Source organism: Hibiscus syriacus, unplaced genomic scaffold (assembly GCF_006381635.1).
Source record: "Hibiscus syriacus cultivar Baekdansim isolate YM2019G1 unplaced genomic scaffold, ASM638163v2 tig00006977_pilon, whole genome shotgun sequence".
NCBI classification, from domain to species: domain Eukaryota; kingdom Viridiplantae; phylum Streptophyta; class Magnoliopsida; order Malvales; family Malvaceae; genus Hibiscus; species Hibiscus syriacus.
In genome coordinates, this window is record NW_024062118.1 from 22,308 (window position 1) to 50,000 (window position 27,693).

Sequence of the window (27,693 nt, forward strand, 5' to 3'; positions counted from 1 at the left end):
ACTCCCCGTTACCTATAAGTTAGCTCAAAACAATCAAACATGAGCACATCTCCACCATGATACACACATATTCTTGGAATACACATTTTGTCTAAAACCAAAAAAGAATTGGATAAAAGCCAAAAACTTTCATTTTCCCCTACTTTTTTTTTTTTGAAAAAAACACGAATCCAATCTAACCCCATTACAAACCAACTCCTAAGCACACTAACTTAAAAAAAAAACCCAAAATTTTAAACAAAAGGAAAATGTGCAGTGCTCAGCTAGCAAGAAAACTACCCTTTATCCATGGGCTTGATTGCAGAAAACACCAACTGCTTCTGCCTCCTCATTTCCAATATCTTCCTGTGGGAGTTGGAGTGCAAGTCATCGGAGAAAGTAGGGCTACTTGCCGGATGATACTCCAGCACCAATCGCCCCGACTTATATCTTATCCCACAAGCATTGCAAAGTGTTTTAGGTCCATGAGGCCCCGCCCTCCATTGAGATGTCTTCTCCGCCAAGCAATGCTGGCATTTCCTTCCTACACGACCCCCTCTAACGTTCTTCACGTTCTCCTTTACCCACCACCTGTTTTCTTGGTTCCTCATGTCCCGGCATTTACGCACACGCTTCGACCTTGCCTACACCGGTACTTTAAACTCGTCGGACCAATGCATCACAACGTTTCCGCTGCTTAAAATTGTGCTACCTGAACTGTTGCTGTTGCTATTATCGAGTACTGATACCGGGCTCTGGTGCTTAGCTGTGGCCCCTAAAATATCCACGAACGATGTCTCCACGGCTGGAAATGCATCCTTGTTTGATAACCATTCTAGTTCTTCCTCTCCAAATTCCTGTCAACAGTAGTGTAGGGGTTACATTATCTATTCTCAAAGTTAACATCTAATATAACTAACAAAAATTTAAAGGTAAACTACGTATTTAGTTATCCACCTATTCTTCTTGTTCTGTTTTTGTTGATGTATTATTTTTCTTTCAAAATCATACATAACAATTTGATTTTATTTTGATCACTCGTCGTTAATTGATGTTGTTGATGAGTCACTATAAAATAATATCATATCATCATTGAAAAACATAAATATTACAATATCAACAGTTCTATTTATTTTTTTAACTGCAGGTGAACAACACAGAACAAATACGTAACGTTAGACATGATTTTGAAAAAATAATAATTAGGTGAACAAAACAAAACAACAAGAATAGATGTGATTGAATATATAATTTACCCAAAATTTAAAAATGATATACTTTAATTTGATAAATATTTAAATTAACAAAGAATAAAATTACTCCTCGATGAATATTTAGGGGTGCATTTTACTACCAGCAGTGGAGAGAAAAGCTTTTAAACTCAGCTGGCTAACTCTGCCGTATAAGGGGGGAAAGACAAAGGTGGGTCTTGTAGGATACGCATGCAACAGCAAAAAGAGAATGTTTGAATGTTGGACACAATTGACTTTTCACAATAAAAGATTTAAAAAAAATCATAACGGGGTGTACATATCAATTTTTATTTTCATAAAATGGAGAGGTTGCTGGAAAATTATATCACAAACCCAAAACTACCCTTCAACATCAACTGGCCGTCATTATTAATGTAACGAACGTGATGGGTAAATTTGTCCTCCAAAAAAATATAGTGGGACCAATCAATAATACGCAAGCATGAATCAGATTCAAATGCCTTCCGCTTTGACCCGAACCGGGTCATCCTCATCCCTGACTCGGAACAACCGCCCGAGTCAGCTCACTTTCTAGTTCCCCCAAGCCTTGAGAAAAACCTACCAAACTGCAAAGACTCGGCCGAGTTAGCACCAAACTTGGCCTCTTTAAGCCCTCGCCGAGAAAGCTAGCAAATTCTAGTACTATAAGCAAAAAGGCATAACAAGCCAATAAAAGAAAAAAAATAGCCTACAGGAAGAGAACGGTTATGGTTAAGCTTCGAGAAGTTGTTGATTTGTTCATCTTCGTCTTCATCTTTCTCTCCGACGTCGGAGCCGGAGTCTAATAACTCGTCGTTAAAACAAACGGCCATATCAAAAGCTTCCATTTCTGAAACAACTCTACCTTCCCGACAAAAGAGAAAAAAACGAAGGTGAAGAAAACGTTGAGGTTTCTCTTTAATGGGAAAGGAGGAGATTCCGATTTTTAGGGTTCTTTAATTTGTGTAAATTTTGCTTTTGTTCGCAACGCGGGCTGTGAATGAGGAAGTGGTGTCCACACCCTGTTATTGAAATCAGAACCATTCATTATAATTAGGTAGTCCTCAATTATAGAGTATTTATATAATGATCAGGTCACGCAAGCAACCATTCATTGTGTTATGTCTCGTTAAAAAAAAAATGATGTCCTTGTTATTATATATAATGAAGTAAAGGGAGGTAAGATAGTAGGTTGTCTCTAATATCAAGTTAAGAGTAGCTTCCGTAGAAAACTTCCGAATTATGAAATGTCCTCTGTGGGACTCGATCCCACGACCTCATGGTTAAGAACCTTGTGCTCTACCAACTGAGTTGGATAGTCATCTCTAATATCGTCTCGTTAATGAGTGATAAAATAATATAACTGACACAAACTAAATGATTTTCGTAGTAAACGAATTATTAGTATTTTTTAATGTCTTGAGTTCTAGCATTAGAAATATAAAAGTGTGAGTGTTCAATGTCAAATGATAAAAAATTATCTATAAATATATATTATCTTGTACTTACTCTATATTAATAAAAAATGTTATAATTGAATGTAAAACTAAAATTTAGTGTTATAATTGATAAATTTAAAAAATTAATGATCTAAACAAATCAACTAATAAAATTCAGTGGTATCTAAAACAGTTTCCCCTTTATTATTTTTTCATGTATTTGTTTCGAATGGTTAATGAATTTACAGGAAAAAAATGTTTTTGTTAGTAGTTACAGTTTTTTTTATATTAATATGGGGTAACACAAGACATTATTTGTTCAATAATAATTCACAATATTTTGATACTAAAAGTTAAACATCAATATTTTGAAGTATATTTGATAATTTATAATTAAAATTATATTTGATAAGTATACTTTTAATTAAAAAGTATTAAAATTTAAACTCTTTTTATTTTATTAATAGTTTTTATTAATAATCTAATTTTATCTAACATTCAATTCTAACTAAAATATTAAATATATTTATAATTAAATTCAATATTTATTATTTTTATATTTTTTATTAAGTATAAATATATTATATTTTTTAAGACAAATGTTATCATTCAAACTCATATAAGATAGGACAACATAAACATATTTGATCTAATTGCTTATTCTGTATTTAATTAATAGATAATCTTTCAATATTTTTCTTTTTAATTTAATAAATAACACTTTAATATGAATTAAGTGAATTCAATTGATAAAGGGATAGTTGTTACACTTAATTGTTTTGAGTTCGAACACAAGTAATTACATAATATTTATGTGTTTAACATGATTAAAATCTTTAAAACAAATGATACCACTTGTAATAATTTTTGAAGCATTTAATAATTAAAATAAAAAATTTTGATTATCGAATAATTTGGGGGAGAGCAAAAATGATAACCTTATAGTTGGGTGACAAAATATAACTGCTCCCCAAAATGAGCCCACCAGGTGCCGCAGCCCAAAACGGACCCAAACTAATTTAAGAACCTAATCCTCTATATCGCCGCCACCACCACCGTCCTGAATTCCCTCTCTCTCTCTCTCTCTCTCTCTCTCTCGTCTAGAACTAAGAAGAAGAAGGAAAGAAAAATGACGGAGTTTATGATAAGGAAGAAGCCAGGAATGGCGAGCGTCAAGGACATGCCGATCCTCCAAGATGGGTCTCCCCCGTCAGATACGCCCGTTATATACCCAACAAGGGCCCAGTGCTATGGCTATCTTTCTAGCTGCTTTCGGTGTCTTTTCTTATGGGATGTACCAGGTCGGCCAAGGCAACAAGATATGCAGGTCCTTACTTCTCTTCTATATAGAATAAACCCCTTAAATTTCTCTTTTCTTGTTTTCCTTGATTTTCTAATGTAATTTTTTTAATCTTCACTGATAGATTTTTTTGTATATTTGATCTGGTTTTTTATTGGATAGCCTGGAATCGTTGATATGATCTCGTATTGTAGTATTCTTTTGTTTTTACCTCATTTTTAGCTTGGAGCTTGATCTTGTTCGGTTGTTTAACTTTTATCTGTTCATTTTTAGCTTGATTCTACTGATTATTATATATCATATTTTATTCATATTTGCTGGTCCTTTCTAATGGATTTTAGTATAGAACCTCTGAATGGGTTTGATAGGAGTTACTGGTGCTTGTCATACGTCAGAGTGAACCAATTCTAGAACACTTTTGCCTCTAGAATTTGATGTGTTGAATTTCAACTGGTTCTGCTTACTTGTTATGCAATGCTCACACAAAGGAAGTGATACCTTTGTTAAGCCTGGAAGTAGCTTTTGCTCCACAAGGACTTTCATTCCTTGTTCTGACATGTGTCCAAGTTTCTGATGCCATAGCATTGTCGAATCTGAACTACATGAGGCAACAGAGGCTTCTGCTTCTTCCAAAGTCTTTCCCTTCAGCATGTACAAGTTTGCAGCTATCTTTTCACCTTTCAGCACCACAAGTGCTCCACAGAACACCTTCATGATTCCTTTACGTGTTTCAATCTTGCTTGCATTATTATGCAACAATCCGTAGGATAATAAATTTTTCTTCAGGCCTTTCACGTGCCGCACATCTCGAACAACTTTAATTGTTCCATCATACATATTCAATTTGATGGTTCCCACGCCAATGATCTCTAAGGCATGATCATTGTAACTATACACAGATCCTCCTGAGATAGGTTCATAATGATGGAACCATTCTCTTCTTGAGGTTATGTGATATGTTGCTCCCGAATCAATGAGCTATATGTCTGCATATCTCTTTATACCTTCCACGGTGGTTGACGCTTCACAACATAGAACATCTCCATCATCTGAAGTGTTTGCAGTATTGCCTTGTGGATTGGAGTTTTTATTTAGACTCCAACAATCATTCTTCAAGTGACCCTTCTTTCCACAGTTGTAGCACTTTAAATTCTTCTTGCTCCTTGACTTCGATCTACCATGTTTGTGACTGCTGCTTTGGCCACGTTCTGTTGATATCCCTCTCGTCGTTGTCAACGCTTCTGCTTGTTGCAGATTTACTTGTCTGTCTTCCTTGTTCTTGCGCCGATTTTCTTCTTGTAGAACAGCAACTGCAACGTTATCGAAGACTAGACTGGTGACATTACTGTTTGTCAAGTTGATGATGAGTTGATCATACGAATCCGGTAGACTTTGAAGTAGAAGCTCAGCACGTTCTTGTTCTCCTATTTTACAGCTTAAGGATGTAAGCTGAGAAAATAAAGTGTTCAGCGTATTTAAGTGCTCTGTCACTGAAGTAGATTCTGGCATACGGAGAGTGTACAATTTCCTCTTAAGGAAAATTTTATTGTGTAACGATGTGGCCTCGTACAATTTGGTGAGATGATCTCATATCTCCTTAGTTGTCTTCTTCACCTCGATGCTTGACAATACTTCATCTGCTAATGCTAAATGAAAGTTTGCCATAGCATTCCCGTTCATTTCGATCCATTTGTTGTCATCTGTGAAATCTATCGGCCTTTCACTGATAGCTGCTAGACACCCGTCTTTCCTGAGGATGGCCTTCATATTTAATTTCCACAATGAGAAATTTCTCCCATTGAATTTTTCAATATCAAATTTCATTGCCATAGCTTCTTTTACGGATAGCTCCCACTATTTCACTATCGTGAATAGTTCTCTGGAACCTTCAAAGAATGGGTAATACCTTCTTACTTTCTTATGTTGGAGGATCCATCTTTTGGTGGCAACCACAAAGACAATAAGCAGATATTACACACTCTAATCTAGCTCGGATACCAATTGTTGCGGAAGAAGGCTATCGGATAGAGCAAAATCGCAACTAATAATTTGAGAAAATAAAAATGAAGATAAAGAAGACACAAAATTTACGTGGAAAACCCCTAAATAATATAGGGTAAAAATCACGGGCAATGGTAGAAGAATTTCACTATGAGAAAATAGGAATTACAACCTCTCTCGATCTACAAAGGAGAAAACAATGATAATTCTCTCTTGATAAAAAGGAGAAAACAACTCTCAAGAAACTCTCTAAATTCTCTCTAGTATTGGAAGAAAGCTAGAATGATTTGGGATGGTTTTGAAGCTAAATGAGCTAGGGTATTTATAGTTGAAGCTTTAAGGACTAATTTGTAAATACCCTAAATTACAATGGCTAAAATTAAGGTTTTACCATTGTTGAAAAATCAACAAATGCTGCACCGAATGTTGAAAACAATTTCTACAGCCCAAGCTTTTTGACAATTGCCATTCAGTGCATTAATTGTACCGAAATGACTTGACTTTCAACACATGTTGCTTCACCACATCAACGATCATGCCTTATCAGAAAAAGTAAATTTAAATAACTGAAAGAATAAGATGCAGATCATACTAAAACAATAAAGCTCAATGAGAAATCATGCAGTTACAACTTACAACATCCATTAAAAATACTGTAAAATACTGGAACAGGCTTCTCAGCAAAGATGCTACACAAAACTTATCAAATAATGGATAAAAACAATTATGGTAATACCCAAATGCTAAAAGTTAATAAGGCAAGAAAACTACATTTTAATAATAAATAAAAACCCTGTTAGACATTCATATGATACACTGTATTGGTTTAGTAGTGAGCCAAGAAGCTAAATTGATATAAGGATGGCATTTCAAGTTAGTGCAAACTCTTAGCATATAATTGTTATCAAATATCAACTAACAAATGGAAAAAGAAAAAAAAAACAACTAGCACACTGTTAACGATTGTAAGGGTAAATCCAAAGGTACGAGGACCTATATATCATCCTTAAGTTCTAATCTCTCAGCCATCTCATCCTCAAGGCATCATAATCCATTTGGGGTAGCTTTTACCTTCCAGTGTTGGTTCTTATCATTATCATGTCGATCTGCCCTGGCTTCAAATGTTAAATCTGGTCTGGATTTCCGTCCTACTGCTCTTGCTGCGTTACTGAAGGGGGTTGTCCTGATTCTCTTGATAGATTTGATCCATGTTAATTGCTTCAATTTTAGTGCACTTGTGTCTCCTATTAGGATAGTTTGATTGTAACATCCCAAACTATGGGTTAGTGACTTAATTGTAAAGTTTCAGAATTTGGTGATTAAAGTAGAAGAATGGATTAGTTCAATGATTTATCTGGAAATAAATCCTAAAAGTTGTTAGTAATTATTAAAGGAATTAAAGGGCAAGATGGTCTTTTTATCTAAAAGATAATTATCTTATCTCTTTATTAAGAGATAAGCATGTAGGGAGATATTTCTCCAGAACTTCTTCTCCTTCTTCTCCCTCTCCTCCCGTATCTCCAAGCTCAAAGGTGAGTCATCTACTTAGTTAATTATTTGTTAAGTTTAAGATTGTGTTTTGATCATTAGATGATAACTAAGCTTAAGGAAAGCTTAAGTTATCTTAAGATCAAAAGATAAAGGAGATAGAGAAGATTAAAGATTAGAGGTTCTTGAATGAAATATTGGAATAGAGTTCATAACAAGAATTGAAAGTTTGATTTGACTTGTTATCAATCTAAGTAAGAGATATGAAGTAATAGAATTGGATTTGAAACATGTTACAAAATTGATGTAATTATTGAATTACATATGGAAGATATGATTTTGAGGTTTAAGATGAAATAAATGAGTATAGATTGGTTTAAGTATGTGTACTAGAGTTAAGAATGAAAAAGATGATCAAATATGAAGGATTTAATCCAAAATGAATGAATTTTCAGGTTCAAAAAGAGGATTCTGGGTAGAGTGCATCGATGCATATTCATTGTGCATCGATGCATCAAGGTTAAAACCTAGAAATTGTTTGAAGGTGTATCGATGCACAGGAAGTGCATCGATGCACTCTTTTAAAATAAATACATCGAATGCAATTCGTGCATCGATGCATAAGTAATGCATCGATGCATCCCATTAATAATGAAACATCAAATGCAATTCGTGCATCGATGCATAAGTAGTGCATCGATGCATCCCAGTAATAATACAACATCGAATACATTTTATGCACCGATGCATCAGTAGTGCATCGATGCATACCTTCATTAAAAGATGAAATTGACTTTTCTCTTGGTCTAAAGAGTGAACCATTAGAGTATATTAGTTATGATACTGATATAGATCTATGTATGATTATGTAGATATAGAACGTGATCCCGTTCCAAATCAACTGAAGGATTAGAATCGAATCAAAGCATAGCTAAGGTGAGTGCAATTTAATTTGTACTTATATTATTGAATAAACATTTGGCTTGCGATGAGCCAGTGATGGAGTTACTATGGTAAGAAGTAACTCCTAAAATGTTATTTGTTTGGTGATCAATGTTATGATTTGTGTGATTATGAGATATATAAGTTATATGGAAAGTATATGTGAAATAAGATATGAGCTTATATGAATATGTGATATGAATAAAGCTATAAGAAATGATTTATGTGAATACATGCATTTGTGATGCGTGTTATATGATATTAGATATATGTTTACACATACATATGGTATGTGACCGAAGAGAATGAACATGTGATTATAAGATCAATGATTACACGTACATTTGGTACGTAATTGAAAAGAAAAGATATATGTTCATAAGAGAAAGGATATGAATAAGTAAATTGAACTGTTATGAATGTTAATGCCCATGTTATGTGATAAGAGAGCTAGTGGTATAGTTGGCATGCCAAGGGTCGAGGGTTTACCTATGTTCTTCAGGACATATGAACTGTTTACCTATGTTCTTCGGGACATATGGACTGTTTACCTATGTTCTTCGGGACATATGGATTGTTTACCTATGTTCTTCGGGACATATGGACTGTTTACCTAGGTTCTTCGGGATCTATGGACTGGTTCTTCGGGACGAATACTGAACTAAGGTTCGGTGCCCCATGAGGGAATTGATACGAGCTGTGGTGACAGTATTAGTGCACAACCTCAATGTACTCACATACCTTAAGTTCTCAAATGTATACATGGGCTAATGCAAGGGCTTTAAAGATAATAAATAACTTGTTATGATACTATATATATGCTTTGTTATGAAATGACATGGATATTCGATGGTGAGTATAGAAAGGTTCAATATATGCTTACATGATAGAAAGAAATTAGTAATAATGATATGAGTACTGATAAGTATGTTAATGGTATATGTATATGTATATGTATATGTATATGTATATGTATATATATGCATTTTATTATATGTTTTATATGCCTCACTAAGTCTATGACTTAGCGTGTAAGTGATTTACACGTGGGTACCAAGAAACGAGAAGAGCAAGAATAGAAGTGGCAAAGACAGTATCATTACTAGAATATCAGATCAAAAGTAATTGACAAAGTAGGTATTTGGTTATGTATAGAGTGTTGGCATGTAACAAGTGGTTAATTATGAATACTCTGATAGATTTTGTATTAAATGGTCTCTTTTATGTAAATTAAAGTATTTTGTTTTAATGAAAAGTCAATGTGACACTTCGGACTCGTATTCGAGTCGGATATGAGTTGAGGGTGTTACATTTAAATGGTATCAGAGCTACGGTTTAGTCGATTCTCGACATAAACCGAAGTCTAGAGTGTCTTATAAGGTATACATGCCAACAAAATAGTGGAAACTTCTGATCTGATGGAATAGTAAGTATATTGTTTAGCTAATAGAACTATATGGTTGTATTTTTATAGATGTCTGAACAAGGTAGTTTTAGAAATGAAGAGGGAGATGATCGACCCGCGGAAAGTAGTAATTCACCTGCCCTGGCCAGGCAAGGTGAAGAACAATCACCTACTGGAGTGCCTGTACAAGATCAAGATGTTTTCTTCAGGACGTTGAACGCTATTCTGACGCGTTTTCAACCTCCTACTTCCTCTACTCAGAGGATGAATGTAGCAAAGGAATTAAAAAGATTAGGAGCTCCTGAATTCAAAGGTGAAGTTGAGGAAGGTCCTGTTATTACGGACCTTTGGCTCAATGATGTGAAAATAATGTTAGATGGACTCCACTGTTCTGATGTGGAAAAGTTAGATGGAGTGGTCTCCTTGCTTCGTGGGTAACCGGGAATCTGGTGGACAAATGTCACTCTGAGAATGACAAATGACCAAGTGATCTGGTCCTTGTTCTTAGAAGAATTTAAGCACAAGTATATAGGAGACCAGTTTATTAGACAAATGAAGCAAGAATTCTTAAATCCGAAGCAATTAGATTTCACTGTATATGAATATGAGTGTGAATTTAACAAGTTAAGTCGTTTTGTGGCCGAGTTAATTTCAACAGAGAATGATGCGTGTGAATGGTTTGTAGAGGGATTGCGCCCGAGATTGAAAGAAATGGTAATAGTGTTGAACTTGTCCTCGTTTCAAGAAATCGTAAATCGTGCTAAAGCTCTAGAGAGAGCTCAGAATGAAAGGTTTAAGGATCAAAGAACCCAACTATATAAAAGAATGGGGGCTTCATCGAGTTCTGCACCACTCAAGAGAGGTAGAGATTTTGGTTTTCAGTCTCAGGCAAGATCTAGATCGGTAGTATCCTCCGTTAGAGAATCAAATCAAATGAAAGTAAGACAAACTCAGTTAGTAGGATCTGATGAGGGCAGAACACAACAGAGACATTGTCATACTTGTGGAAAATACCATGATGGAATATGTAGAATGGTTTCTGGAGCTTGTTTTCGATGTGGTGAAACGAGACATTTCGTAAGAGATTGTCCATTAGGAACAAAAGAGTCAGTACAATCGGAGCGATATGCTTCGATGTCTCAGAGAGGAAGAGGTAGAGGCAGAAGCCAACTTGAATCCTCTACTCAACAGGAAATATGCTCCACTGCTCGAGTATATAATATTAATACTAATGAAGATTTTAATGATCCAGAGATAATAGCAGGTACTTTTCTACGATATAATAGATACATTATACTATTGTTTGATATGGGTTTGCATATTCATCGATTAGAAGTAATTTTGTGAAAGAATTGAGAATGTAATTAGAAATTATTTATAATGATGTAGTAATGACAACTTTATTAGGGCAGAGTGTTCGAGTAAGTAGGATATGTTGAAGGTGTCCCATTAGAATTCAGGGAAAAAGTTAATGGAAGAATTAAGCAATGAAGTGAAGTTTATGATATCACGAAAGATTTATTAAAGAAGTAATAGGTGAAAACGAATAGTAGAAGTATAGAAAGTATTTTAGCTCCTTGTGCAATGAAAATTCGAGGACGAATTTTCTTATAAGGAGTGGAGAGTTGTAACATCCCAAACTATGGGTTAGTGACTTAATTGTAAAGTTTTAGAATTTGGTGATTAAAGTAGAAGAATGGATTAGTTCAATGATTTATCTGGAAATAAATCCTAAAAGTTGTTAGTAATTATTAAAGGAATTAAAGGGCAAAATGGTCTTTTTATCTAAAAGATAATTATCTTATCTCTTTATTAAGAGATAAGCATGTAGGGAGATATTTCTCCAGAACTTCTTCTCCCTCTCCTCCCGTATCTCCAAGCTCAAAGGTGAGTCATCTACTTAGCTAATTATTTGTTAAGTTTAAGATTGGGTTTTGATCATTAGATGATAACTAAGCTTAAGGAAAGCTTAAGTTATCTTAAGATCAAAAGATAAAGGAGATAAAGAAGATTAAAGATTAGAGGTTCTTGAATGAAATATTGGAATAGAGTTCATAACAAGAATTGAAAGTTGGATTTGACTTGTTATCAATCTAAGTAAGAGATATGAAGTAATAGAATTGGATTTGAAACATGTTACAAAATTGATGTAATTATTGAATTACATATGGAAGATATGATTTTGAGGTTTAAGATGAAATAAATGAGTATAGATTGGTTTAAGTATGTGTACTAGAGTTAAGAATGAAAAAGAGGATCAAATATGAAGGATTTAATCCAAAATGAATGAATTTTCGGGTTCAAAAAGAGGATTCTGGGTAGAGTGCATCGATGCATATTCATTGTCCATCGATGCATCAAGGTTAAAACCCAGAAATTGTTTGAAGGTGTATCGATGCACAGGAAGTGCATCGATGCACTCTTTTAAAATAAATACATCGAATGCAATTCGTGCATCGATGCATAAGTAATTCATCGATGCATCCCATTAATAATGAAACATCGAATGCAATTCATGCATCGATGCATAAGTAGTGCATCGATGCATCCCAGTAATAATACAACATCGAATACATTTTATGCACCGATGCATCAGTAGTGCATCGATGCATACCTTCATTAAAAGATGAAATTGACTTTTCTCTTGGTCTAAAGAGTGAACCATTAGAGTATATTAGTTATGATACTGATATAGATCTATGTATGATTATGTAGATATAGAACGTGATCCCGTTCCAAATCAACTGAAGGATTAGAATCGAATCAAAGCAAAGCTAAGGTGAGTGCAATTTAATTTGTACTTATATTATTGAATAAACATTTGGCTTGCGATGAGCCAGTGATGGAGTTACTATGGTAAGAAGTAACTCCTAAAATGTTATTTGTTTGGTGATCAATGTTATGATTTGTGTGATTATGAGATATATAAGTTATATGGAAACTATATGTGAAATAAGATATGAGCTTATATGAATATGTGATATGAATAAAGCTATAAGAAATGATTTATGTGAATACATGCATTTGTGATGCGTGTTATATGATATTAGATATATGTTTACACATACATATGGTATGTGACCGAAGAGAATGAACATGTGATTATAAGATCAATGATTACACGTACATTTGGTACGTGACTGAAAAGAAAAGATATATGTTCATAAGAGAAAGGATACGAATAAGTAAATTGAACTGTTATGAATGTTAATGCCCATGTTATGTGATAAGAGAGCTAGTGGTATAGTTGGCATGCCAAGGGTCGAGGGTTTACCTATGTTCTTCGGGACATATGGACTGTTTACCTATGTTCTTCGGGACATATGGACTGTTTACCTATGTTCTTCGGGACATATGGACTGTTTACCTATGTTCTTCGAGACATATGGACTGTTTACCTAGGTTCTTCGGGATCTATGGACTGGTTCTTCGGGACGAATACTGAACTAAGGTTCGGTGCCCCATGAGGGAATTGATACGAGCTGTGGTGACAGTATTAGTGCACAACCTCAATGTACTCATATACCTTAAGTTCTCAAATGTATACATGGGCTAATGCAAGGGCTTTAAAGATAATAAATAACTTGTTATGATACTATATATATGCTTTGTTATGAAATGACATGGATATTCGATGGTGAGTATAGAAAGGTTCAATATATGCTTACATGATAGAAAGAAATTAGTAATAATGATATGAGTACTGATAAGTATGTTAATGGTATATGTATATGTATATATATGCATTTTATTACATGTTTTATATGCCTCACTAAGTCTATGCCTTAGCGTGTAAGTGATTTACACGTAGGTACCAAGAAACGAGAAGATCAAGAATAGAAGTGGCAAAGACAGTATCATTACTAGAATATCAGATCAAAAGTAATTGACAAAGTAGGTATTTGGTTATGTATAGAGTGTTGGCATGTAACAAGTGGTTAATTATGAATACTCTGATAGATTTTGTATTAAATGGTCTCTTTTATGTAAATTAAAGTATTTTGTTTTAATGAAAAGTCAATGTGACACTTCGGACTCGTATTCGAGTCGGATATGAGTTGAGGGTGTTACATTGATCTTACGGTAGATAACTATTTCTATCAATTTTCTTCTTCTTTATGTTGTAAAGGAGAAATACTTGAATGCCTGCATATCCTATTTACCCCCCTTTTAAAATATTATTAAACCAATCACATAATCTTTGAGTTTTATATTACTCAACTCGGTTTTCAAATCCAGCTTATTTGTACGCTATGCATTATTTGGGACCGAATTTTATGTTCTTAAAAAAACAAGATACCAAGTTTAAAATGTTATATTTTCAACTCCTAATTGTCTTTGAAGTTAATGAATAGACATGGACATGCTTGCAACATTAGAACACATCACATCATGCTTTTCAACAATCAATTCTCACTGGATTATACTCAATTAATCAATAGTCCAATTATGTGTTTTAAGTGTCACCTATTGTTGAGTTTGTAAGTTATGTTAGAATAGGTCAATTAAGGTCATTTACATACATATGCTTATGTCTTACCTAAACTAAAGTATCAACGTTACTAATAGTTTTAACATATTTGATCGTCTTGCATATTTGAACATTTATCCTTATCTTCACGCTCTTCCACAAGAGTTGCAGAGAATCATTCAATTGGATAGCGCTTGCTCTGTCATTGAATAGTTTACTTAAATTGCACTAGTATTTTATTTTATTTTCATCTTGTAATAAAAATAGAAGAGTTTGATTCTCTCACACAAACTGAAAAATAAAAATGCAAGTGAAGTGGAAGCAGGTTACAAGATGATTTGTTCAAGCGGCGATGCTGTGGAGCACGACAGTCTCAACAGTAAGGCCAGGACCGAACCCAAACAGAACTCCCCACTGAAGCCCTTCTCCTTCTCCCGTGGTCTCAAGTCCATCTTCCATTGATTTCTTTCTCATCTCATCCAAAATGAACAGCACACAAACGCTTGACATGTCCGCATACTCTGAAAGGACATGTCTCGTGGCTCGTAGCTTATCAGGCTTGTATGCTAACTTGGTTTCCACTTGGTCCAGTAAGGCTGGACCACCAGGATGAGCTATCCAGAAAAGGGAGTTTCAATCCGATATCCCCAGAGGCTGAAACGCCTCAACCAAGCTCGTTTCTATGTTCTTTGAAATAAGCCCCGGAACGTCCTTGAGCAGGTGAAACGTGAGCCCAGCCTCGCGGAGGTGACCATCAATGGCACCGTCGCTGTCCGGCAATATCGTTTGGGCCGCCGAGTCTAGTTCGAACAAGGGCTTTTCTATTTCGCGAACTGGGTCTGCTCCGATTATAATAGCAGCAGCACCATCACCAAACAATGCTTGGTCCACAAGGCTGTCTATGTGGGTTTCCGTAGGCCCGCGGAAGGTAACGGCGGTGATTTCGGAGCACACAACGAGGACACGGGCACCTTTGTTGTTCTCAGCCAAGTCGCGAAGCAACCTTGTTGGTACACCATGAGGCGCTTAACGGAGGGGCGGAGGCCCAAGAGCTTGTTGAGTTGGTAGTCAGCCCCGGGCATGTCGAATCCACTGGTGGTGCAGAAGACAAGGTGAGTGATCTTAGACTTTGGCTGGCCCCATTCTTTAATGGCCTTGGTAGCTGCTTCTTTGCCTAGCTTTGGCACCTCAACCATCACCTTGTCTTGCCTAGCATCAAGTGAAGGAGCCATGTATGCACATACATTGGGGTTCTCTTTCAGAATCTCTTCTGTTAGGTACATGTACCGCTTCTTGATCATGGATTTTTCACCTAATCAAAACAAAAAAGTTCACACCATAATATAAATTTTTTTATTAGTAGATGCAGATCCAATAATAAAAATAGAGAAGAAAAGAAACTCACACATTCGCTTGAATTTCTCTTTCAGCTCAGTCTTGTGCTCACTATTCGTGATACGGAAATAGTAGTCAGGGTATGTGCTCTGATCAACACAATTTGGAGGAGTGGATGTGCCGATGGCCAGCACGCTGGCCAGCCCTTCGGCACGTTGAGCCTTACGAACTTCCTCGACTGTCACCATTGGTTCTGATGGGCTTAGAAGCCAATTGTGTTAGACTAAGCTGCAATGAGTGGTAAAGGTGTTGAGACTGAAGTGTGCAGAGTCCGTGTCCTATAAATAAGATTAGGGAGCATGGGTAGGTGAAGTCACGTGCGTAAGCCCCCGGTTGCGAGCTGTTAAGAGTTAAGACCGAGTGGCAATGGCGTTGGCACGTGATTTTGTTGCATCCATCTATCCCTCAATCTTCCTTTTAATCCCCTTCATATCCTCCATATGTTTTGTTGGTTATTACTTACCACTTCAACTCCATTTATTATCTTTGTTATGTTCAATTAGACCTACCCATAAATTCCATTTGAATTTTACTAATATCAATATTTGACAATAAAATTTTTATAATTTGAATTAGGGTCCAATTAATATATCATTTTAAAAAAACCATTTATATATTTTTGGATAAAGTACATTGTAGGTTTCTAAACTATGTTCAAATGACGATTTTATTCATTTAACTTTCAAAAGTTATAAAATATTCGTTAAAAATTGTCTCCATGGCATTACAAAATGAACATGAAATAAATTGAATTATTAAAAAAATGATCACTAAAATTTATTGAATTATTATAAAATAATTACTAAAGTTAATCAAATTAGTACAAAATAGTCGCTAAATTTACCAAGCTTTATTATTATTATAAGATCGTAATGAATATTTTGTAACAATTCGATAAATTTAATGGTCATTTTGTAACTTTTAAAAGTTTAGTAGATAAAAAGATAATTTTATTATAGTTAGAGACCTCTCATCCACTTTATCCTATATTTTATATTTTAAATGGTAAAATAGGCGTAAAAATATCAAGATAAGATTGGACAAATATATATTTAATTTTTATTTGATCCTATCCAATTCGACAAAAAATCCATGAATAACTCTACCTGCAACATTCAAAAGAGCGTGGGCATAATTTTGGACCAAAATGTGGACGATATTAGCGTCAAGATCGCAAGCATGATCACAGGAAAATATGACCACGAAATGGGGATTGACGGCTTGAGTTTAGGTCAAATGAGATCATTGCATGCGGGAAAAAGTTTGGAAACAAAGATTTTATCACCTACGAGTAGTACCTTTTTAAATAAGTTTATCCTTTGATGACTAAAAGCTTAAGTTATCGTATCTAAAAGCAGGATTGGAATCGATACTAGAACAAGAAGAGAAGTTATGAATGCGAAAGATAAGGTGTAATTAGATCGTTCATGGTGACCGTAATACTAAATACTTCCGTACATGTGCCAAGAGTCAAAGATGTAGGAATGTCGCTTCGGCAAGAGGATGGATCATGGTCCACCAACCAATATAAGTTGCGTCAACTAGTTGCTACTTTTTTTGCCACTTTATTTACTAGTACATGGGATGTTGGAATGTGAGGGGATTTCCTCAATGCCTGGACAGCATGTTAAGTGCCTTATCGGATACTGTTACTGATGATATGATCCGATAAGCTGTTTTCAAAATGCACCCCTCTAAGCTCTGAGAATCGACGGATTTCACGCTTATTTCTTTCAACAAAACCGGGATATCATTGGGCAAGGGGTTTTCAGTTTGGTGCCTGAATACTTCTTCAACCAAGTTGTGCATACAAATACGAATACTACTTTATTGATTTTTATCCCGAAAGTTTTGGCTTCAGAAAGTAGTACTCAATTTCGACTTAGAAGCTTATGCATTGTACTATATAAAACAGTGACGAAAGTAGTGATAAATTGCCTCAAACCATTGCTACGAAAATGAATTTCAAAAATTCAAATAAGTTTTATCCTAAAAAATATTAATTGATAATATTATTATTGCTCAAGAAATCATGCACTCGATGCGATCGAAGAAGGACAAGGTTGGTTAGTTTAATGATAATTAAAATTGGTCTTGAGGATGCATAAGATATATTAGAATGGTCCTTCATCAACGATACTATTATGGGCGTTGGATGTCTAGATCACCTTAGGCAACTTATTATGAATTGTGTTTCAAAACTATTTCTATCCAAATCCTATGGAATTGTGTTACTTCTGAGACTTTTAATCCCTCGAGAGGGATTCGTCAAGGTAATCCACTCTAGTCTTACTTATTCGTGTGATAGCTCAAGCCATACATATAGAAGTGGGGAATGGTAATTGTAAATGAATTTTAACCCGAATGAAGCAGAGTTTTCAACAGTGAAACTATAATGAAAGTGGGATTCTAGTGTTTTCAAAATTTTTGTAGAAGAATCTTAGTGTAAGAAAGTACTGCAAACAAGTGAGATGAGATTATAATCGAAGAAAATGAAAAGAAAGATTGAAGGGAACTTATAACACTGTTGGTAATGGTGACCATTGTTGGTTCAAATCACCTCTTATCGGTTATATCAAGTTTAGGTACTTGAAAGTTAATTAATTTGATTAATTAAGTTCAAACTAGTTTGGATTCAATTTATTGATTTTAAAATTAAATCAACTAATTAAGTTTTATTTTCCAGATTTTTTTCTTTCTTTTTCTTATAATTGCGTCTGTTCATTTCTGTTTCTTATGCTGAATTTGATATGTACAATAAACGGCAGAAAAATAGCCCACTTGTAAACTAGGTGTATAATGGGAAAATGAGAATAACACATAAATGGGGAAAATATGTATATGTCTTTTGCAAAGTTTCGGGAGACAATACTATAAAAGAAAATCTAGAAATGTAATCATCTTGCAAAGTGGTGTTTTGATTTTGGAGTATTGCTGATGCGACAACTCGCACCTGGCTCTTTGTTTTGACACCATTTTTTGGTTTATTGTACCATACGGCAACGAGGATTGAGAAGGAAAAAAGATATAAGATAAATTGATTTGATTTGAGCATGCTTTCCATTTTGATTAAAGATTGATATATATTTTACGAAAGTAATTGTTTGAATTTATAATCTTGGAAGAAAATAATATTTTATTTAATTACTGAAATCGCTTGATGAATTCAAATAATATTTCTTTTAATATTAATACTAATGAATAAGTTCTAGTCAGAATATTTTAACGTATATATTATAAAATAGTGGAATAGAACATAGAATAGAAAGGTGGTCACCAAGGTTCTAAAGGGAATAAATCCAAGTTTACCTGATAAAGCGTGGGCATATTTTGTGTATATATATGTAGGATGACTTACCATAGAGAGGCCATCTTTGGTTGGTAAGGGAATAAAAGTTGTCATATAGGCATGCTAGTATCAATGGGGATTCCAATGAAACCTCTGTTTGCTTTAGAATTGAGGTGGTTGTCGTTGAAGAAGAGGGTTCAGCACCAATATTCGGCCAACATGAAGATTCCCACTCGTTTTCTGCTAATGCTTTTCTTTGCTTTGGGCCTCATCTTCGTTTCGGTGCATCAATCAGGGAACTTTTTCGGCATGGAGTTTGAGGTTCGAGTGATCAATGGCTTCTCCAACAACTCATCGCTGCCTTTGGTGATCTGGTGCATATCGCAGCATGTGGAAAAAGAGTTTGAACAAAGAGATTCTTCTAAAGCAGAACCAACACATGATGAACAAGAACCAGAGAGTTCTGAAGCTCCAACAACTCGTTAATCAGATCGTGTGAGAAGACGTCCCAATTGGCACTCAGATTATGTTATAGAAGGTAATATTGTATACTTCCTTTTAACAGAGGACGGTGAGCCATCAACATACCATGAGGCAATAAACAACTCGGATGCTTCACTATGGATGATGGCGATGCAAGAGGAAATTGAAGCCCTTCATAAAAATAATACATGGGACCTTGTGCCACTACCACAAGGAAGGAAGCCAATTGGTAACAAATGGGTCTTCAAAATCAAGCAAAATGGTGATGATCAAGTTGAGAGGTATCGTGCAAGACTGGTGGTCAAAGGATATGCTCAAAAAGAAGGTATTGATTTTAATGAAATTTTTTCTCCTGTGGTTCGACTAACAACAGTTCGAGTAGTTTTGGCAATGTGTGCTACATTGGACTTACATCTAGAGCAGCTAGATGTTAAAGCAACTTTTCTTCATGGAAATCTTGAAGAAGAGATTTACATGCTCCAGCCTGAAGGTTTTGAAGAAAAAGAAAAGAAGAACTTGGTTTGCAGGTTGAATAAATCTCTGTACGGTCTAAAGCAGGCGCCGAGGTGTTGGTATAAGAGATTTGATTCCTTCATTATGTGCCTTGGATACAACAGACTTAATGCAGACCCTTGTGCTTATTTCAAGAGGTCTGGTGATAACAATTTTGTTATATTACTGTTGTATGTGGATGACATGTTGGTTGCAGGACCCAACAAAGATCATATTGAAGAATTGAAGGCACAACTGGCTAGGGAATTTGAAATGAAGGACTTGGGATCAGCAAACAAGATTCTAGGGATGCAAATTCACCGAGACAGAAGTAATAGGAAGATTTGGCATCAACCATGAGCTACAAAAATGCTTTTGGCATGTCCACGTGTTAATTAGCATACCTTCTGTTGGTAAAATAGACTACTGCAAAACGAGGCATTAGCATTGACTGGAAAAATATATATTGAAATATATAAACAAAGAACCAATTAACCGTGTCGTGGTATTAACCACTGCCTTAGAAATGAATTCGTCCCGATGTGTGTAATCGCTGCAGTAGGCGGATCGTCCCCCGAGGTTAACACGGTCGCTCCGAATTCCGTACACCCGAAACCGGAGTGGACTGCTGGTGGTATTGCACTTTTGATCGAAAAGCACAGAGAAAACAACTTTAGAAAACACTTGGAGAGTGAATTCTAATTGTAGAGAGTTCAGTGTTTAGTTGATGAAAAACATATAGTTAATATCAATCAAATTTTCTTTATATTTTTTTAAAAAATGACTTACAATTTAAATTTTTATAACTTACTTTACGAATTTTTCACTTTAGAACATAAATAATTAAAACATTATTATTTTTTATATTTAATATTAATATATTATTTTAGTAATATTTTAATAAAAAAATATTAAACTATATTTATTGATAATTTTAATAATATAATATTATACTTTTATTTTAATAATATATAAAAATTAATATTTTAATTTTTAATATTTTAATAATATTTCTGAAAATCAGTCCAGCGCACGTGGAAGATCTGCCCTTCTTCGGGTGTTAAACCCAAAGCTTCCATCTTCAGCAACTGCCATTTATTCATTGCAAAAAATTCACCATCTTCTTCTTCACTCCTCACTTCAACATCAACACCAAGAAGAACAGAGCAAGTTTGTACTGCTTTCAGGATCAAATGGTCATCGGCTTCTTCTTCTTCGGATACTCTTCCTTCTTCTCTTCTTTTTGACTGTGATGGTGTTCTCGTTGATACTGAGAATGATGGACATCGGGTTTCGTTCAATTGCTTCCAATTTTCCCCTCGAATTTTGATTGGGTTTTAGGGCTCAGGGCTCAGGGCTCAGGGCTCAGGGCTCAGGGCCCAGGGCTCAGGGCCCAGGGCCCAGGGCCCAGGGTCCAGGGTCCAGGGCTCAGGGCTCAGGGTCCAGGGCCCAGGGTCCAGGGCCCAGGGCCCAGGGCTCAGGGCTCAGGGTCCGGTCCAGGGCTCAGGGTCCGGTCCAGGGCTCAGGGTCCGGTCCAGGGTCCAGGGTCCAGGGTCCAGGGTCCAGGGTCCAGGGTCCAGGGTCCAGGGTCCAGGGTCCAGGGTCCAGGGTCCAGGGTCCAGGGTCCAGGGTCCAGGGTCCAGGGTCCAGGGTCCAGGGTCCAGGGTCAGGGGTCCAGGGTCCAGGGTCAGGGGTCCAGGGTTCAGGGTCCAGGGTCCAGGGTCCAGGGTCCAGGGTCCAGGGTTCAGGGTCCAGGGTTCAGGGTTCAGGGTTCAGGGTTCAGGGTTCAGGGTATATTAGTTATGATACTGATATCGATGCATACCTTCATTAAAAGATGAAATTGACTTTTCTCTTGGTCTAAAGAGTGAACCATTAGAGTATATTGGGGCCTGGGGCCTGGGGCCTGGGGCCTGGGCCTGGGGTTTAGGGTTTAGGGTTTAGGGTTTAGGGTTTAGGGTTTAGGGTTTAGGGTTTAGGGTTTAGGGTTTAGGGTTTAGGGTTTAGGGTTTAGGGTTTAGGGTTTAGGGTTTAGGGTTTAGGGTTTAGGGTTTAGGGTTTAGGGTTTAGGGTTTAGGGTTTAGGGTTTAGGGTTTAGGGTTTAGGGTTTAGGGTTTAGGGTTTAGGGTTTAGGGTTTAGGGTTTAGGGTTTAGGGTTTAGGGTTTAGGGTTTAGGGTTTAGGGTTTAGGGTTTAGGGTTTAGGGTTTAGGGTTTAGGGTTTAGGGTTTAGGGTTAGGGTTTAGGGTTTAGGGTTTAGGGTTAGGGTTTAGGGTTTAGGGTTTAGGGTTGAGGGTTGAGGGTTAGGGTTAGGGTTTAGGGTTTAGGGTTTAGGGTTAGGGTTTAGGGTTTAGGGTTTAGGGTTTAGGGTTAGGGTTTAGGGTTTAGGGTTTAGGGTTTAGGGTTTAGGGTTTAGGGTTTAGGGTTTAGGGTTTAGGGTTTAGGGTTTAGGGTTTAGGGTTTAGGGTTTAGGGTTTAGGGTTTAGGGTTTAGGGTTTAGGGTTTAGGGTTAGGGTTTAGGGTTTAGGGTTTAGGGTTTAGGGTTAGGGTTTAGGGTTTAGGGTTTAGGGTTAGGGTTTAGGGTTTAGGGTTTAGGGTTTAGGGTTTAGGGTTAGGGTTTAGGGTTTAGGGTTTAGGGTTTAGGGTTTAGGGTTTAGGGTTTAGGGTTTAGGGTTTAGGGTTTAGGGTTTAGGGTTTAGGGTTTAGGGTTTAGGGTTTAGGGTTTAGGGTTTAGGGTTTAGGGTTTAGGGTTTAGGGTTTAGGGTTTAGGGTTTAGGGTTTAGGGTTTAGGGTTTAGGGTTTAGGGTTTAGGGTTTAGGGTTTAGGGTTTAGGGTTTAGGGTTTAGGGTTTAGGGTTTAGGGTTTAGGGTTTAGGGTTTAGGGTTTAGGGTTTAGGGTTTAGGGTTTAGGGTTTAGGGTTTAGGGTTTAGGGTTTAGGGTTTAGGGTTTAGGGTTTAGGGTTTAGGGTTTAGGGTTTAGGGTTTAGGGTTTAGGGTTTAGGGTTTAGGGTTTAGGGTTTAGGGTTTAGGGTTTAGGGTTTAGGGTTTAGGGTTTAGGGTTTAGGGTTTAGGGTTTAGGGTTTAGGGTTTAGGGTTTAGGGTTTAGGGTTTAGGGTTTAGGGTTTAGGGTTTAGGGTTTAGGGTTTAGGGTTTAGGGTTTAGGGTTTAGGGTTTAGGGTTTAGGGTTTAGGGTTTAGGGTTTAGGGTTTAGGGTTTAGGGTTTAGGGTTTAGGGTTTAGGGTTTAGGGTTTAGGGTTTAGGGTTTAGGGTTTAGGGTTTAGGGTTTAGGGTTTAGGGTTTAGGGTTTAGGGTTTAGGGTTTAGGGTTTAGGGTTTAGGGTTTAGGGTTTAGGGTTTAGGGTTTAGGGTTTAGGGTTTAGGGTTTAGGGTTTAGGGTTTAGGGTTTAGGGTTTAGGGTTTAGGGTTTAGGGTTTAGGGTTTAGGGTTTAGGGTTTAGGGTTTAGGGTTTAGGGTTTAGGGTTTAGGGTTTAGGGTTTAGGGTTTAGGGTTTAGGGTTTAGGGTTTAGGGTTTAGGGTTTAGGGTTTAGGGTTTAGGGTTTAGGGTTTAGGGTTTAGGGTTTAGGGTTTAGGGTTTAGGGTTTAGGGTTTAGGGTTTAGGGTTTAGGGTTTAGGGTTTAGGGTTTAGGGTTTAGGGTTTAGGGTTTAGGGTTTAGGGTTTAGGGTTTAGGGTTTAGGGTTTAGGGTTTAGGGTTTAGGGTTTAGGGTTTAGGGTTTAGGGTTTAGGGTTTAGGGTTTAGGGTTTAGGGTTTAGGGTTTAGGGTTTAGGGTTTAGGGTTTAGGGTTTAGGGTTTAGGGTTTAGGGTTTAGGGTTTAGGGTTTAGGGTTTAGGGTTTAGGGTTTAGGGTTTAGGGTTTAGGGTTTAGGGTTTAGGGTTTAGGGTTTAGGGTTTAGGGTTTAGGGTTTAGGGTTTAGGGTTTAGGGTTTAGGGTTTAGGGTTTAGGGTTTAGGGTTTAGGGTTTAGGGTTTAGGGTTTAGGGTTTAGGGTTTAGGGTTTAGGGTTTAGGGTTTAGGGTTTAGGGTTTAGGGTTTAGGGTTTAGGGTTTAGGGTTTAGGGTTTAGGGTTTAGGGTTTAGGGTTTAGGGTTTAGGGTTTAGGGTTTAGGGTTTAGGGTTTAGGGTTTAGGGTTTAGGGTTTAGGGTTTAGGGTTTAGGGTTTAGGGTTTAGGGTTTAGGGTTTAGGGTTTAGGGTTTAGGGTTTAGGGTTTAGGGTTTAGGGTTTAGGGTTTAGGGTTTAGGGTTTAGGGTTTAGGGTTTAGGGTTTAGGGTTTAGGGTTTAGGGTTTAGGGTTTAGGGTTTAGGGTTTAGGGTTTAGGGTTTAGGGTTTAGGGTTTAGGGTTTAGGGTTTAGGGTTTAGGGTTTAGGGTTTAGGGTTTAGGGTTTAGGGTTTAGGGTTTAGGGTTTAGGGTTTAGGGTTTAGGGTTTAGGGTTTAGGGTTTAGGGTTTAGGGTTTAGGGTTTAGGGTTTAGGGTTTAGGGTTTAGGGTTTAGGGTTTAGGGTTTAGGGTTTAGGGTTTAGGGTTTAGGGTTTAGGGTTTAGGGTTTAGGGTTTAGGGTTTAGGGTTTAGGGTTTAGGGTTTAGGGTTTAGGGTTTAGGGTTTAGGGTTTAGGGTTTAGGGTTTAGGGTTTAGGGTTTAGGGTTTAGGGTTTAGGGTTTAGGGTTTAGGGTTTAGGGTTTAGGGTTTAGGGTTTAGGGTTTAGGGTTTAGGGTTTAGGGTTTAGGGTTTAGGGTTTAGGGTTTAGGGTTTAGGGTTTAGGGTTTAGGGTTTAGGGTTTAGGGTTTAGGGTTTAGGGTTTAGGGTTTAGGGTTTAGGGTTTAGGGTTTAGGGTTTAGGGTTTAGGGTTTAGGGTTTAGGGTTTAGGGTTTAGGGTTTAGGGTTTAGGGTTTAGGGTTTAGGGTTTAGGGTTTAGGGTTTAGGGTTTAGGGTTTAGGGTTTAGGGTTTAGGGTTTAGGGTTTAGGGTTTAGGGTTTAGGGTTTAGGGTTTAGGGTTTAGGGTTTAGGGTTTAGGGTTTAGGGTTTAGGGTTTAGGGTTTAGGGTTTAGGGTTTAGGGTTTAGGGTTTAGGGTTTAGGGTTTAGGGTTTAGGGTTTAGGGTTTAGGGTTTAGGGTTTAGGGTTTAGGGTTTAGGGTTTAGGGTTTAGGGTTTAGGGTTTAGGGTTTAGGGTTTAGGGTTTAGGGTTTAGGGTTTAGGGTTTAGGGTTTAGGGTTTAGGGTTTAGGGTTTAGGGTTTAGGGTTTAGGGTTTAGGGTTTAGGGTTTAGGGTTTAGGGTTTAGGGTTTAGGGTTTAGGGTTTAGGGTTTAGGGTTTAGGGTTTAGGGTTTAGGGTTTAGGGTTTAGGGTTTAGGGTTTAGGGTTTAGGGTTTAGGGTTTAGGGTTTAGGGTTTAGGGTTTAGGGTTTAGGGTTTAGGGTTTAGGGTTTAGGGTTTAGGGTTTAGGGTTTAGGGTTTAGGGTTTAGGGTTTAGGGTTTAGGGTTTAGGGTTTAGGGTTTAGGGTTTAGGGTTTAGGGTTTAGGGTTTAGGGTTTAGGGTTTAGGGTTTAGGGTTTAGGGTTTAGGGTTTAGGGTTTAGGGTTTAGGGTTTAGGGTTTAGGGTTTAGGGTTTAGGGTTTAGGGTTTAGGGTTTAGGGTTTAGGGTTTAGGGTTTAGGGTTTAGGGTTTAGGGTTAGGGTTTAGGGTTTAGGGTTTAGGGTTTAGGGTTTAGGGTTTAGGGTTTAGGGTTTAGGGTTTAGGGTTTAGGGTTTAGGGTTTAGGGTTTAGGGTTTAGGGTTTAGGGTTTAGGGTTTAGGGTTTAGGGTTTAGGGTTTAGGGTTTAGGGTTTAGGGTTAGGGTTTAGGGTTTAGGGTTTAGGGTTTAGGGTTTAGGGTTTAGGGTTTAGGGTTTAGGGTTTAGGGTTTAGGGTTTAGGGTTTAGGGTTTAGGGTTAGGGTTTAGGGTTTAGGGTTTAGGGTTTAGGGTTTAGGGTTTAGGGTTTAGGGTTTAGGGTTTAGGGTTTAGGGTTTAGGGTTTAGGGTTTAGGGTTTAGGGTTTAGGGTTAGGGTTTAGGGTTTAGGGTTTAGGGTTTAGGGTTTAGGGTTAGGGTTTAGGGTTTAGGGTTTAGGGTTAGGGTTTAGGGTTTAGGGTTTAGGGTTTAGGGTTTAGGGTTTAGGGTTTAGGGTTTAGGGAGGGTTTAGGGTTTAGGGTTTAGGGTTTAGGGTTTAGGGTTTAGGGTTTAGGGTTTAGGGTTTAGGGTTTAGGGTTTAGGGTTTAGGGTTTAGGGTTTAGGGTTTAGGGTTTAGGGTTTAGGGTTTAGGGTTTAGGGTTTAGGGTTTAGGGTTTAGGGTTTAGGGTTTAGGGTTTAGGGTTTAGGGTTTAGGGTTTAGGGTTTAGGGTTTAGGGTTTAGGGTTTAGGGTTTAGGGTTTAGGGTTTAGGGTTTAGGGTTTAGGGTTTAGGGTTTAGGGTTTAGGGTTTAGGGTTTAGGGTTTAGGGTTTAGGGTTTAGGGTTTAGGGTTTAGGGTTTAGGGTTTAGGGTTTAGGGTTTAGGGTTTAGGGTTTAGGGTTTAGGGTTTAGGGTTTAGGGTTTAGGGTTTAGGGTTTAGGGTTTAGGGTTTAGGGTTTAGGGTTTAGGGTTTAGGGTTTAGGGTTTAGGGTTTAGGGTTTAGGGTTTAGGGTTTAGGGTTTAGGGTTTAGGGTTTAGGGTTTAGGGTTTAGGGTTTAGGGTTTAGGGTTTAGGGTTTAGGGTTTAGGGTTTAGGGTTTAGGGTTTAGGGTTTAGGGTTTAGGGTTTAGGGTTTAGGGTTTAGGGTTTAGGGTTTAGGGTTTAGGGTTTAGGGTTTAGGGTTTAGGGTTTAGGGTTTAGGGTTTAGGGTTTAGGGTTTAGGGTTTAGGGTTTAGGGTTTAGGGTTTAGGGTTTAGGGTTTAGGGTTTAGGGTTTAGGGTTTAGGGTTTAGGGTTTAGGGTTTAGGGTTTAGGGTTTAGGGTTTAGGGTTTAGGGTTTAGGGTTTAGGGTTTAGGGTTTAGGGTTTAGGGTTTAGGGTTTAGGGTTTAGGGTTTAGGGTTTAGGGTTTAGGGTTTAGGGTTTAGGGTTTAGGGTTTAGGGTTTAGGGTTTAGGGTTTAGGGTTTAGGGTTTAGGGTTTAGGGTTTAGGGTTTAGGGTTAGGGTTTAGGGTTTAGGGTTTAGGGTTTAGGGTTTAGGGTTTAGGGTTTAGGGTTTAGGGTTTAGGGTTTAGGGTTTAGGGTTTAGGGTTTAGGGTTTAGGGTTTAGGGTTTAGGGTTTAGGGTTTAGGGTTTAGGGTTTAGGGTTTAGGGTTTAGGGTTTAGGGTTTAGGGTTTAGGGTTTAGGGTTTAGGGTTTAGGGTTTAGGGTTTAGGGTTTAGGGTTTAGGGTTTAGGGTTTAGGGTTTAGGGTTTAGGGTTTAGGGTTTAGGGTTTAGGGTTTAGGGTTTAGGGTTTAGGGTTTAGGGTTTAGGGTTTAGGGTTTAGGGTTTAGGGTTTAGGGTTTAGGGTTTAGGGTTTAGGGTTTAGGGTTTAGGGTTTAGGGTTTAGGGTTTAGGGTTTAGGGTTTAGGGTTTAGGGTTTAGGGTTTAGGGTTTAGGGTTTAGGGTTTAGGGTTTAGGGTTTAGGGTTTAGGGTTTAGGGTTTAGGGTTTAGGGTTTAGGGTTTAGGGTTTAGGGTTTAGGGTTTAGGGTTTAGGGTTTAGGGTTTAGGGTTTAGGGTTTAGGGTTTAGGGTTTAGGGTTTAGGGTTTAGGGTTTAGGGTTTAGGGTTTAGGGTTTAGGGTTTAGGGTTTAGG

The 27,693-nt window shown here is 37.3% G+C and overlaps 2 pseudogenes; both read right to left on the reverse strand.

Annotated features, from left to right (window-relative positions):
• Positions 1 to 275: 275 nt before the first annotated feature.
• On the reverse strand, positions 276 to 2,086 carry LOC120201093 (annotated as a pseudogene).
• A 12,513-nt stretch (positions 2,087 to 14,599) lies between these two features.
• On the reverse strand, positions 14,600 to 15,840 carry LOC120201091 (annotated as a pseudogene).
• Between the last annotated feature and the right edge of the window lie 11,853 nt (positions 15,841 to 27,693).